Source organism: Haliotis rubra, unplaced genomic scaffold, assembly GCF_003918875.1.
Source record: "Haliotis rubra isolate DU_JTF1 unplaced genomic scaffold, ASM391887v1 Scf208, whole genome shotgun sequence".
In the NCBI taxonomy this organism is placed as follows: domain Eukaryota; kingdom Metazoa; phylum Mollusca; class Gastropoda; order Lepetellida; family Haliotidae; genus Haliotis; species Haliotis rubra.
Window position 1 is genome coordinate 1,507,646 of NW_025766092.1, and position 14,330 is coordinate 1,521,975.

The 14,330-nt window shown below is 37.2% G+C and overlaps 1 protein-coding gene across 4 annotated transcripts in view; it reads right to left on the bottom strand.

The window, feature by feature from the left end:
* LOC124276364 (tyrosine-protein kinase SRK2-like) overlaps positions 1-14,330 on the bottom strand; it is a 53,088-nt gene that overhangs the window by 26,543 nt on the left and 12,215 nt on the right. The window contains exon 2 of one of the 4 annotated variants that reach the window (XM_046712009.1): positions 1,718-1,769. The exons of 2 other annotated variants lie outside the window; for them this stretch is intronic. The gene's annotated coding sequence lies outside the window, so the exon portion shown is untranslated. Of the gene's footprint in view, positions 1-1,717; positions 1,770-11,169; positions 11,190-14,330 lie in introns of those variants that run through there. One more of the 4 variants, XM_046712010.1, reaches the window with a different exon arrangement.

Below are 14,330 nucleotides of genomic sequence, written 5' to 3' on the forward strand. Positions count from 1 at the left end.
ACTAGCGGTGTTCCAATTAATTGAAATAATCGATTGATCGCAATGACCAAACGACCATGCAATCGATCACATTTTCTCATAATTGAATGCAAACGATTTTGGAACTACTGTTTTAGTTTTTGAAACACTTGACTGAATATTTCTTGAAGATTCTGGGAAGTATATGTTTATGATATATTAGTCATCACTTTACTGTAGCAAGTTGCATAATTTTACATTCGTTAATTATGAGCCAATCATCAATTATGAGATTTCAACCACTTCCCAAGACAAGTCATGACTAAGATCCTTTGACTTTGATGCTTATTTTATTATTAGTAGTAGTAGTATTATCAGTATATTTACATAGCGCACATATCCAGGCACTAGTGCATGCTCAAGGCGCTGGTATTTTTGGCCCTCGATCATTGGATGTCAATCTCAACGGCACATCTTATTATCAATCTCAACTCCCTCAATGGAGCATACAACTCTTGCAGCCACAAGGCGCTCCGAGTTATTGCGGCTTTCCCATCCTTACGAGGTACCCATTCACACCCATTTTTAAAGTGAGAAACTTTTAAATATTTAACACTCTCAAAGGACAGTAACTTTTCAAAGGATCTCCTCGCTGATTATTATATTCCTCAACACTACTGAAGGTGACATGCTTGACACAAATATTTTAGTGAATCTCTTGACTGTCAGACACAACACATGCTGGGTAAAGCACTATCACATCTGACAATGTATCTGATAGAGTTTCCCACCCGTGGCTGTAAATATCCGCTATAATTATCTTAATTAATCAATAGCATCTGCAAGCAAAATCTTTAAAATGATAATACATAATCCCACAAATAATCTTCAGTAAAACTCAAGGCATAGTCAGTCATGTGACAGAAAAACTGGCACATGTGTATAAAACTTGCAACATAAATTTTTGTATGTTCTCTAAAAACACTGAAAAGACCAAATCTATGATCCTGAACAATGACCAATTGACAATCACCAATATGTAAAAAACATATAGTTCTTCACAATTCATTTCAAAATCTTGTATGCAATTTTGAGCAGATATTAAAATTTCAGAAACTCTCCTCCACACTTATTTCATTCCACAAGAGATGCAAAAAGATGAGAAACTACATGTTGAAGCCTGATGCCATTGATAACCAAACCCCCAACTTTGTTTACACATATCCTCAACTCTACATCACATTCTATGAAGCATGCACTTTGGTAAATACTGTGATCATAAATATTCCTTCCATTCTTCCAGAATGCCACCTTCCACATCTAAAGCCGTCTCCGTCAGGTAATCCATTTGCCACGATCAATGAACTGAGGGATTGACTATATCTTTAAACCATCCTCCATCTCCACAGCGTATCAGTCCTTGAATTTTGCCTGAGACAACATGACACCTCACTTCTAAATCATCCCCACTGTTTCCGAACTGTTACCTGCCTCCACAATACGTCACACATCAAACGAATCCCCAACAAGGCATGTGTTCCTTCAGTCAGTGTAGACTGATCCCGTGAAGATGCAGACAACATATGGTGGTGTAACGCATGGCAGTACTCTCTCTACTCCTTCATCATTGCAGTAATGACAAAAACAAACATCCCTCTTGCTGGCCTGCTAACTCACTCTCTTCCAGCTAGCTAATCTTATCAGTGGATATAGGCCTCTGAGGAGATCGTGTAAGCTGATAGGGTAATTTAACTCTCACCAATGTTTCAACCTGGCCATTGTTGCAGGCTGATCTCCATGGTGGGTGAGTCCTACAATAAGGAAGTACAATTACCCTGAGGCTGGAGTTTACAGTACAGGCTATACGCCACTGGGTAAGCAAGGATACTTAACAACCATTACTACCTCATATTCTTTATGGTACCATAATACAGTGAGACAGATTTCTCTTCCTTCGTCATAGTAATGATGATTAATGTGATCTACATACCCACCAACTCTCACGCTTTGGGGAGGAGATTGTCTTCTAGTCAATTAACATTATGGGTTTAACTTTCTGTGCATGTGTGCGTTACAAGTACAAATTCTTAACACTGTTTTTTGTCATTCTGTCCACAGGAAATTTTCAAAATGGTATGGATGTTTACAGAGAATACTGAAAAAGGATATGAAAGATATTATTATGTTTTTATATGTGTTCTACTAATTTGCTTCTTCAGGAACAAATAAATATGGCTTTTTATTTAAAAAATCAGAAGATACATGCCTGCAGTATTTAAACTCTATAATAATATATTATTACTGACATATCTATGTTTATAACCTTGGCATGTAATCCAATGCTTATACTGCATCCTTATATGTCCTCCTTATACACTAAATCAATCAGTGAGGTAAATTAATCAGTCCTTATCTTGTCTCACAAACAAGGAAACTTTCAAAGTGCTTAATCCAGAACCAGTTTCACACACAAGTTTCTGTTAAGTGTGAGTAAATTTAGTTTTACGCCACTGTTAACAATATTCCAGCAATATCATGGTGGGGCACACCAGCAATAGGCTTCACACATTGTACCCATGTGGGGAATCGAACCTGGGTCTTCGGTGTGACAAGCTAATGCTTTAACCACTAGGCTACCCCATCGCCCCTTCTGTTAAGCATATAGCTGTTATCAGCTGAACACATTATCATTATCATCTACAAACAAGTTTCTGCTGTGTGTATAATCATTATCAGCATGATCAGCTGAACAGCACACTTTTATTGTAGACAAATAAGTTTCCACAATGACAGCTCTGGTAAACCACGGTTTGTGTAAACCATTCAGCCTCAGTCGCTTCAATTTGTCTACCCGACCCAATAACCGAACTCGTCAATATTTACATTGGTTAATAAAAAGTGAAGCAGGATGTATTTCTGCTCAAATGCAGACACGCACAATTACTATGCACAAACACGTTTTTATTTATCTGCATTGACTCTACATGTTCAGGATTTGACTTTTCTGTCATTTACAGAGTTAAACTAACATTAGTTTTTTGGACACTTCAACCTCACTGCTTCATTACAAACCGTTTGTGGCCTCCAGCAATCTGTCGGTCGCTAGAGGCGTGCTAATGGAGTCCGTGGTCAGGGTGTGGAACTTGGCAGGGACCATATAATCATGATGACCATGCTATATACAGTACACGTTACGTCCTCTACTGATATAAGACACAGGCTCTGTCCATTACTCTGAGGTTTTGACTAGCAATGGAGATGAACTAGATGTTTTTTAACCAAAATCTAGTCATCTTAAATACCAGTCAGAAATGTGGGTTGGCTGGATGTGACAATGGTGGGTACCCCTGCATGGTTGACAGGATCCTTGTACTTGGGCAGCCAAAATCTCAATATCATCACTGGACTGTCTGGTCCAGACTCAAGTATTTACAGACTACCATCTCACAGCAGAAATATTACTCAATATAATGCTAAACAGTAAACAAACAAACCTATAGTCTGTTTGCAGTGAAAACGTACAGAGGAATTTCAATTTAAACAAAAAAGTAAATCGAATAAAGTGGAATCATGATCGGAATCCTCATAATTTTACCTTGCCAAATGAACATTAAAATCTCAGAATTTTATTCAACTTAGGATAAAAGTTGTTTAACAAACGATCATAGTTTCAAATTGCTATTATTGGTTTGTTTTACAAGGGGGTATGCACATTACATGAAACACCGAGAACAAGTAGGGTTGGTCTAAGTTAACACTCATCATGCACCGTACGTGCATTTGTTTCACTGTTCCAACTACTGCGCTTACCCCCTTGTAATACAAACCAATGATAGCCATTTCAATGTATGATCGTTTTTTGAACAACTTTTATCCTAAGATGAATAAAATTCTCAGATTTAAATGTTCAATTGGCAAGGTAAAATTAAGACGATTAGCAATATTAATTTCACTTATTTGATTTACTTTTTTGTTTAAAGTGAAAATCATCAGTACGTTTTCACTGCAAACAAACCTAGGTATTTCTATTGGGACTTTGAAGGCCACACAAACACTCTAGTCTTGGTTAATTCATCAAAGTGAGTGAGTGAGTTTAGCTTCATGCCACACTCAGCAATATTCCAGCTATATGGCGGCAGTCTGTAAATAATCGAGTCTGGACCAGACAATCCAGTGATCATCAGCATGAGCATCAATCTTCACAATTTGGAACCAATGACATGTGTCAACCACGTCAACAAGCCTGACCATCCCGATCCCGTTAGTCGCCTCATACAACAAGCATGGGTTACTAAGATCAATATTCTAACCCGGGACCTTCGTGGGTAAATTCATCAAAGTACATTTAACACCCCAGCAATTTTATTATGCTCATTGATATTACCAAACAAAAAACTTTCTGTTTCTGTTATATTTCCCTTGAAAACTGACTGATATCCATTTAAAAAACAATTACAACAATTCAAATACTTATGAAATTTATAATGAGAACACAATGCTTTTTAGAATGTGGTCCAATGTAACAAAGGTAACTAATGATTACACTTTCTCAGTAAAGATTCTAGTATTTTTGAGGTGGAGTCCCATCCAGGATTCGACTGACTGACTGACTGACTGAATTTGGTTTTACGCCGCTTTTAGCAATATTCCAGCAACATCACGGCGGGGGACACCAGAAATGGGCTTCACACATTGTACTCATGTGGGGATTCGAACCTGGGCCTTCGGCATGACGAGCCAACGCTTTAACCACTAGGCTACCCCACCGCCCCTCCAGGATTCGAACCTTTACTCACAGAGTAAGGCACCTACTTGCCAGTATCACAACTGTCATAGCACAAGGATCCTCACACTTGTCATACTGTACCAGTGACATGTTATTGTTGTTACAAGGACTAATGACATCTAAGCGATCTAGTGAAGCATGGATTGTATCATATAATAATACCTAAATAATCATTGCAATGTATTGCAATACAAAACTGTGGCCACTACCATTACTAGTCATTATATATTTTTATATCCTAGGTGTATGATATTTTTCAGGTTAGACCACACAAAAGCAACAGTTATTTTCAGCAACATGGCTCCTTACACTGACAAAAGAAACTGGCAGTGAGTGACAGCCTTCACAGATAAATCCAACATTCCGACTATAACAACAACTTCCGAAGCTCACCAGCTCACAGAATGAAAAACCTCTGAATTGTAATCCCAGATAAACCACTCTCATGTGTGTCTTCATCACCCCAACATCATCAGCTTGCTACCACGCACACATGACAGTCAAGCTTCAATGTTTGGTTGTAAGGTAACTGGTTGAGCTGAACTGATGGAGACATCTCGCACTGCTTGCCGAAACAGGTTGAGTCTGACAGGACTAACAATCTTTATAAACTGTTAATAGTCTTATAGTTTCTCCCGACAGTCCCTATCATTCTTGAAATGCAGTCTTGGTGATGTCACTTTAGACGTGTGCTCTTGTTCGACATTACATTATTCTATATTTAGGCCAGACCAATTTTATTTCTTGTTTCACAGATTTTTGTCCTCAGAAAGCCTAAAAGGCAGGAGGGAAAAAATACAAATAAAATCACCAGTTAAAGTAATATTCCATCTAAATATTAAAAGCATTTGCTTCTGGCAATTTATGAAGTGTATATGGGGCCCCAAAAATCAATCCCCAAAAATTTCTTGTAAGTTTACATTTTTGGCCAATAAAAACATAAGGATTTTATTTTTTGAGCGGGGAAAATTAGTTTGTATTTTTTTTCTTATTCTTGAAAACATACGACCGGCGGATCTGTAAAACAAGAAATAAAATTGATCTGGCCTTAAGGTGATTATGTTTCAAACAAGCAATAACTGACAAAACTATCTTTCACGTTGAAACAAACTTGGCATTGTGTATTCAAAACAAACACATATCAACTCATTGGCGAGTGTGAAATCTCAAGCCTTGAGGCACCTAAACCAATGTATTTCGAACACCTTTCCATCAAAACTGTTACAATGGACCAGAAACTTTTAATCTCATACATGATACAAGTACACGCTGACATATGTGCTTATTTCCAAGCAATGCACTGATGTTAAACAATAAATGAGCAGATTTTTATCAATTTGTGAAAGTTTCCCTACTGACATATCCATATTAATGTGTTTTCTTCTGGATGATGTGTTTTTTTTCTGTGAGGTAAACATATTCATAATTTAACATTATTATTTATACTTAAATGTGAAACTGAAAATGAATAATGACTTCCCCATATGTCTGTATACAGTATCTGCTATCATGTGAATTACTAGTTGCAGTTGACAAGTCAGCCAGCCAGCTTATGTATCTGAGAAAAAGAAATCTTGCCAGAGTGAATTATATTTCGACAATCATTCATTGGAGATAGGTGTAATGCGATACCCCTACTTTCCATTGTTCCAACATGGTTACTTATGTATAAGTCTATCTGATGTTCAAGAAATACAAGTTCAGTAACACTTCTATTAAAGCTACGGTAATGACATCCCCAATGTAAATTCACCACCGACACGTTCATTCTAACTGCCTCAAATATTTCAGACATAAGTTTCCTGTATGTTATCTGCTGTTTTGTAGGTTTTACGTGCCACATGTTCACAAACTCACTCACTCACTCACTAACCCCTCTAACCTAAGTAACTTAAATGCCACTCAAACAAGTTACCTTCTAACCCACCCATTTCAATCGCCTACACATCTAATTACCCATCCATTCATCCAAGGGCAATGAGTTATACATTTGTATTCTTACACATATAAAGAGTTACTCAAAAACACATGATTGTACAGGAGATATACATTTGTTCGTAAAGTCTTTACATAAAGTATATTGCCATTTTAAAATTCCACAAAGGAGGAAACTTTGTTGCAATCCCATCATGATCATACAAAAAGCTTTAAGTAACTTAAGTAGTGTTCTTTCTAAAAAAAATTCTATTTTTTTAATAATGTTTTTATTGTTCCCAAGGGTACATCATTAAAACACCAATTCACATTTTGTAGAGTTTGTTAGATAGAGTTAAAAAATACACAAAAATCCACATTTTCACATCAAAATAACGTACCGAATATAGAGTCTATTTTCATTGTTAAGTTGGGAATAATATAGATCTCCATTTTATGTCATGACTTTGGAGGCTATTATTTTTAATTGCAATGAACTTTTCCACATTGATAATTTCTTTCAAAACAGACATGAAGTTTTGGACCATGTTGGTTAATCCCACAGAAATGGATATATTTCTTGGCAGTTAGGATAATATGGTTTAATAATCTATCTGTTTATAATGTTCCAAACCAAACAAGATATATTGTTATTTTAGTTGTGTTCTCAATATGATTATTCATCCAAACTTCAAAAACTTAAGTAGTGTGAAGTGTTAAACATGAATCGAGATCACCACACACAAGTTACACTTAGAAAATGATCTCTTGCATACAGTGGAGCAGAGATGTACTGCTGCATACCTATCTACATTTAACACACTCATCTGTCCATGGGTAACCAAGTCAGCTTGAGCCAGAGTACTTGAAAAGACAATCATCTGTATTATAACATCATCAAAATATTATTTCTAAAATTCACACTAAAGAGTGACACTTCCAGACACAGCCAATCACAGCAAAGGATTCAGCAGAGACAAGATGAGTGACTCAGCCAATCAAAGCAAAGGGTTCAACAGAAACAGGATGACACACAGCCAATAACAACCCATGTTTCAACAGCAATGAGAGAAATGACACACAGCCAATAACAACCCATGTTTCAACAGCAATGAGAGAAATGACACACAGCCAATTACAACCCAGGATACAACAGCAATGAGAAACCATTTTAGAAGTTGAGATACGCATGTTTCAACAGCAATGAGATAATGACACACAGCCAATTACAAAATCTGTATCAACGTCCCATGTTTCAACAGCAATAATGAGAGAAATGACACACAGCCAATAACAACCCAGGATACAACAGCAATGAGAGAAAATGGTTTCACAATGAGAGAAATGACACACAAATAACAACCCATGTTTCAACAGCAATGAGAGAAATGACACACAGCCAATAACAACCCAGGTTTCAACAGCAATGAGAGAAATGACACAATTACAACCCAGGTTTCAACAGCAATGAGAGAAATGACACACAGCCAATAACAACTGGTGATACAACAGCAACAAAGAAAGAAAGACTCCTTATTAAACAAATTGACTTGGACACAAATGGGTCAAGCTTTGGTCAAGTTTTGGGTCAAGTGACCAATTTCCTGTAAAAACTAGAAAATTGCCAGCAAGTACGACAGAAGCATCCTCTTCATCACCATTTCCTCATGGCGCCAGAAAATCATCACACTACAACCATCAACACTTCCAGTTATATACCATTGGTCTAGGGAAACACACACACTTCAATCCCATAGATGTCTGACTGACTGAGTACAGAGAGAATGTTTTAACCACTAGGCTACCCAACCATTCCCCCTACATGTACTGGTATAAGCAAAATGAATCTAGAAATCCTGAGAAGAAACCCTATGAATGTACTTCCTGGTTGAAGACAACACTATCTCCGTTATACAGATTATTACTTCTCCGTTCCATAATGACATACATTACTTCAAAGAAGTAACAAGAGACATAATTCGATATATCATTACAGTTATTATGGCTTCATATGTTAGGGCATGACAGATTAATTATTATATATGAACAAAATGCTCTCAGTAATATCTGTGTGATGTGAAAAAATTATTGAATTTCCCTGTATCTATGTATTATGTGCACCTCAACAGCTGTATTATCTGGGCAAAAAGTTAATACTTTAGATACAGGAAAATACAGTATTGAAGTTCTCTCAAAACCTAGTACCAGCACAGGGATCATTTTGGATTTTATCTGATAAGGGACCTTGGCCATACAGTTAGATATGAGTGGTCCCTGTGTCCCATCACCACTGCCCTAACGGGGTACCAACAACAATGTTGTCGGGGGAGGGTAGGAGGGACCATCATTCTAAGGCGGGTACCATTTAGCTTGATGTTTGCTATGGTCACACTGCAAGTGTACGAGACACATTATATGCGGAAGGTGGTCTCCAACAGTTTCGCTTTCTTGATCACAGGAATTAAGCTGCTAAGTAGGCTAAGTTCTCAATTATATAATTTCCCTTTTCGCTTATGTAAACACTGCCAAAAAGATGAAAACATCCTCAATTTTGAAAAAATGCAAAACATGTATATTTTCCACATGGACTGGAATATGTCTTGATTGGTATTTGAAATCATGGTGCACCTATGTCTCAGTAATACTGCACACCTTCATTTCACCACACTGTGTATACCAAGTTTCATCAGTATAACATTATACAAAACTACAGAGCTTCTCTATCTATATTGAGCTGGTTCATGGTCAGCCATGTTTTAGAAATACAGTTGAGGGGATTCAGTATTGATGACCTTGCTCTAAAATGTAGGGTCAACTGGTTCAGGAGGAAATCAGACCTGGGTCAACTGTCAATTTGAAGAATGCTCATGCCAACTAGACAATTGGAGTGACATCCTTCCTGTAACTTGTATGACCAAACCAAAGGTCATTGAGGGATTTCTGAGTAGGCAAACATGATTACTGACTCACAGAAAATAGAAACTGTGTAGACCCATTTACTGTAATGGCTTCGTATTCGTCGATGTTTCAGCAGCTATACAAGATCATATCTATTGATCATTGCTCTGGCAGCAGCAAAACAATTTGATGACCTATGACCTATGACCATGACCTATGACCATGACCTCAGAACTATCACAAACCATACACAATGTCCTTTGAATATATGCCTGATTGACACTTGAGGAGACGGCCTGGTTATGTGATCTTTTATGTTCCTTTGAACCCTGTTATTTATCACAACATATTCATAAATGTTTTCACAAAAAAAATCATGCCACAAGCTAATTTGGATTTCAAATCAATCAACATATGTCAGAAGGTTACGGAAATAGATACAAATTTCATTTAATCCCCAAATAAGGGAAGCTGCAAAAACTCCAAAAACATTTCTCTACCTTATAATTATCTACCATGCCTACAGTTTGTATACCTATTGGTTTCCTATGGTGATTGGATGGATGACTAGTTCTTCAGTAGCCCAATCTTGTCGCATGATATGACTGAATTGACTCGGAAATGTCATCATGACCCAATGGTCCACATACACTTTGTCTACTCCTGACACAATCTTAATTCACATGACTTTATTATTTAATGTCAAGTGACAGTATGCCAGAAGCTGCTGTATTTAGACTTTAATCATGTGGATGCAACAGGGCGATAACAGACTTTATCAACACCAGACACCTTTTAAAGGTTATGAACATTATTAAAACAATACATATCACTCTGACAATTTATGTTTTACACATTCAAATCTTTTTCTACAAGACTATGCTTGTTATTGTGAGTTTAACTAGGTTAATCATAGTGTCTGCCCTTAAAACAATGCCAGCAACATGAAATATACTGAAATCTCAAATAGGCATTTTGAGAATTTTCTGGAACTGTGGTAATCTAGACTTGCCATATATTCTAGGCTGTGTTGGGTATACATGTATTTGTTTCAGGGTCTCCATGACGGACTAATTGAAAATGTTTGTTCTGATCTGTTCATTCACCCGAAGCAATACGATGTAATCTGTGTGCATAAGAACATGTATCCAAGAATCAGTGCATTATACACAAGTGTCCACAATACACAAGTGTCCACTATAAACAAGTGCCCACTATACACAAGAAACTACAGTAATAAGTAACAATTAAATTGGAAAATAACACTAAATAACCTAATAGTGGGTATGTTGATGAGGTGTCCTTGGAAAAGCATTTTATATTATTGCTTGTCTGCTTGAACATGTCCAAATGGACCTAGGTGTGAGTCTTACGACAATACCTGTGTGGTGAAACCCACAAGTACAGGTATGTCGCTTACAAACCTGGTAACATAATCAGGGTGTGGAGTTGAACCCATGATCCTGTTTTTTTCCGCAAATCAAAGTGACTCAACAGTACAGTAAACAGTGGCATCTCGTCCACTGAGACACCTATGTCACTTGTCTCATAGTTAAAGTTCTGAACATCACAAAATTGTCTCTGTAACCAAAATATTAAATAAAGGAGTCTACCTGTGTGTATGGCGCTGATACAGTGTTCCATAGCTGGTATGCACTATACTGCTTTACAACAGTGTCAAACTTATATATAAATCCATACACATCTAGGTCAAACAGACACTTCCTGAATGCACAATCCCCAAGGACAAGACTGGTGTACTCAACACAAGTGCTATCTCAAAGCTGTGTGTCGGTAGGTACCGTAGATTGTAGCTGTGTGGGACACACCCATTCTATATGTAGCAATACACAGCATGGTAATGAAAAATGCAGGTGCTTAAGGACTGCAATGATACACATTGTCAGGTATATGCGTACTGATAATAATGTCGCAGTCCTGAGACAATACAATAGCTCACTTGAACTGTTATTAAACAATAGTCATAATGTTTTATTAAGATATTGTTCAGAAGCATAAACGTTATTTTTATTTCTATTAATGAAGCTGAAATGTGATGCATTTCGATTAGTTACATTTTAAAAACAAGATGGCCGCCGTGTCTGGCCTCCCAACTGTTTAGTAATGATATTCCATCTGGGCAGTATTATTCCTACAATGGCAGTAAAGACTGTTATAACTATGGGCTAATAACTAATGTGGCACTAAGACTGCTTTGTAAAACATCACTACAGATATCCACTATGAGTTGAACAGGTATATCCATGCATGCAGGTGTGTCAATGGACAGGTGTACTGGGATGTACCAGTACATGTTCTAAAGTGTCTACAGGTGCGTCTGTGGACAGGTATATCAGTTTGTCAGGTGCATCAGTATATATTACAATTACATACCCATGTAATCTTACAATAGCTATATACAGCCGTGTAATACAGCAAGCTTAGGCAAATTCCATATTGAACTCTGACTTCCATACTACTTGGCTGCTGAATCTACTTTTTCCAACGTTGGGCAAAACATGGATCCTTCCGTAAACATCTAAATTTAGATATTTTGGATCATTGGTATTTCCATTTTACCTATAGTTGTTAAATGGAAGTTGTTTTGTGTCATATATTATATTGTTTTCTTTCTTCAGAACTTAACACTTGACTGATGTGGAATGCTAGTCTGTCGTACAGACCCTGAAGCAAATATATCCAAGAAAGCCCACGCAAGTCTAGAAAATGTGGCAAGTCTAGATTTCCTCAGCTTCTGAAAATGAAGAAAGTCTCAGGGCTCCTTTTCATTATATTTTTTTTTTTTACTATAAACTTTTTTCAGTAAAATATGTTCATTTCAGAGACTAGTTGTTAGTCTAGTGGAATGCAATCTCATGTCTGCATGTGTGATACACCCCTTCCATGAAGTGATAGACAGGTCTCTGTAAACTTTATGGGGAAGTTTCAATAGTAATGTTTCGAGTTGGATTAATTTAACTGTCTGTGTCATGAAAAGGGTATGTAATAAATATTGTACATGATATTGGTACATTTGGACCTTATAGTGTTATACATTGAACTCAAAGATGTCAGAAAAGGGACAGCCAGGTGTGCGAGAAAGGATGGAGACGGCACAGCACAGGTTAATGAATCAATAACTTTGTCGGCACTTGTGCACATACTTCTCTAACACCTGGCTGTCCCTTTCTCTGCACTTCTCCCTCGTAAAAAATAGTGAACTGTGTCAATATTTTAATGATAGTTTGTTAAACAACTTTTTTAATTTTAGGACATAAATTCTGCAAACAAATCACAGAGTTGGTCTGATGTTTTGATTATGAACAGCGTTTCATTGAGTATTATATGTTTATTAGTTTTCAAGTTAGATTGCAATCATCGGTCCGCTTTTGAGCCAAACGGACTATACATAGGTCCAAATGCACAAGTATTTCAATGTAAATATGTACAGGTGTATCTGTATGTATAAGTACATACATGTTAGTGTAAGCAAGAAAACTTGAACTAAATATAAAGCTACCATGTTAATCGTGACAAATGATTCAATACAAACTACAGTGTGCATGTGTGTATATATGTGCTCATACATGTGTACTAGTGTAAGCAAGAAAACTTGAACTAAAGATAAAGCTACCATGTTAATCGTGACAAATGATTCAATACAAACTACAGTGTGACTGTGTGTATATATGTGCTCACGTTATTGTTGCATAAAGCTGAGCTCATAAGCAATGCCCACACTTGACAACACAATCATACTGCTGCAAAAACCCTTGTCACCTGCATAGCACGATTTATAGAAAAGGTTTTCTGAAGGCTGTGACTTATTCTACACCAACACAAGTGAGACACTTATTCACATGGGTACTGAAAAACCTGTCACTCATACCAAATACACCCAACTAACCCCTGCAAAATCCACAGCCAATATTCTATATTGAAACTATTCTGATGTAAAATGATTTGCATGTACAGATCAACCATACTGCCCCCTTCATTGTACATGTACACCTACTGAGGTAAGCCAGTCACTGATAAGCCCACACAAAGCTGTGCAGAGACACATCGTGGAACACTTCCTGGTTGTGTTCACCAAGATTGGATTTTCCTGCTGCTATCATCTGCGCATACTAAGACCTGCAAACTGATACTGGTTGACTCGACAGTGAGTGAGTGAGATAAAAGTTAAGTAAAAACTTATTTTGTATAATCATGGTGTTCAAGGTGTACAATACAATATTTACCAAGCATGCCTCCTAACTAAGAGTCTGTCCTTCAAGGGGGATGAGGGGCATCCTCGTCATCAAACTGCCAAGGCATAAAACAAGCATTGACAGAGAGCAGAGGAAACACTTTTTCCCCATATCAAATAATATCACATTTCTAATAAATCCTGTGGAAGGTGGGTCTTGTTGCTCAGGTTTTACGTTTTGTCGCTAATACCAACAGTATTTATCAGCAGGCAAACTGCCCCTATCACTCAGGAAGCACTGCACACTGACCTCAGGAAAATATTGAGTCACTGAGTCCCATATGACGTTACCTAATATTTTCGCTCCTTTTGAAGTTAAGAGCTTTGTGTCCAGGATACCTCGTATCACGTTTCGTCTCATCTTGACACAGGTAAAGGACAACATTATACACATTATCAGTGTATGAAATAAGCCAAAAACCCAGCCAGACATCAAAATGGATTTAACCAGACCAGACAATCCAAAGAAAATTACTCAGTTGTATGGAACATGTTTTCTAAATTTTTTACCAGACCATTGGG